Here is a 1,196-nt window from a genome sequence, read left to right as displayed (position 1 = left end):
AGAGCCCTTTAGGCAATGGTAGTATCGAGACCAGCCAGGCCAGGTAGCCTCTGGAGGGGTAATGTGGAGGAAAGAGGAACACTCTGGAACAAGGAGCATTCAGTGCAAAGGTCCTGGGGTAGGAGTGAGTTTGGCCCATTCACCAGCAGCAGAAAAGCCTGGGAGAGGAGGGTGTAGTCAGAGCTGCTGTGGGCTGAGGCAACAGCTTGAACTTTATTCTCCTAGTGAGATGATGCTGGAGGAGGATGAGGAGACGGCTGGACTCCTGCCCCTGTCTAAGACTTTCAGCTCAGAGAAGGACACGAATCAGGCTCGGTCCAAAGAAGACAGCCATGAACCAGTCACTCACTGGCTTGGCCAGACTGGAGCTCTGAGTGCTCTGTCCTGCCAGCCCCAGAGAGGAGACTAGTGCCTTGCTTCAGCTGTCTGGCCTGGTGGCCTGGGCTCCCTGGGGCCAGGCTTGGCCCAGGCCCAGGCTGGTGGCAAGGCCAGGCACCAGAGTCATCTCGCCTCCGGGCGCAGTACCAGGACCGCGGCACCTGCCCCAGATTAGATTCTCCTTTCTCATTACTGCTGTAATGGGTCCTTCAGACCTCATTCCAGCTCTAGATATTATCTGACCCGTATAATTAATTAATTATCGTCCAAATATTATAGATTATTAAAAATAGCATAACTAATAGTGTAATATCTCAAGCTGTCGACTTTAATAGTCAACATTGTCTTGGCGGAGCTTATCAGGCCGGGACACCCGGTGGGAATATTGATTCCGGGTAATTTTAGCCGTCATCTGCCATCCTGACGGGATTGTCAGGCCTCACCCAGGCCGGGCTCATTTGAAATCGTTAAACCGCCGCGCGGCTCACGGCGGATCTTAATGTTTCCTTTTTCTCCCCTTCAATATGTTTCAGCAACAGAGAGGGAAATAAATAGAGAGGAGGGGTACGGGGAGCGAGGACGGCCGGGGCGCACACCGGGTGGTGGGCTCGTTCCCGCCCCGCGCCCCGTCTTTGCTGGGGTTCTCCCTGACGAGCGCCGCAGGGCTGAGCCGGGTGCGGAAGGGCGGGGCCGGCAGAAGTCCGCGAGCTCGCGCTTGGGACGCCGGTGCTGGCGGGGCTGGACAGCCGCAGGCAGAGCACCGGGCTGCGCTCTAACCGTCCCCGCGGCCGCTGGACCTGCCCGCTCCCCCCGGCCCC

Source organism: Nannospalax galili, unplaced genomic scaffold (genome assembly GCF_000622305.1).
Source record: "Nannospalax galili isolate Female #2095 unplaced genomic scaffold, S.galili_v1.0 scaffold101, whole genome shotgun sequence".
NCBI classification, from domain to species: domain Eukaryota; kingdom Metazoa; phylum Chordata; class Mammalia; order Rodentia; family Spalacidae; genus Nannospalax; species Nannospalax galili.
This window is presented reverse-complemented; position numbering follows the sequence as displayed.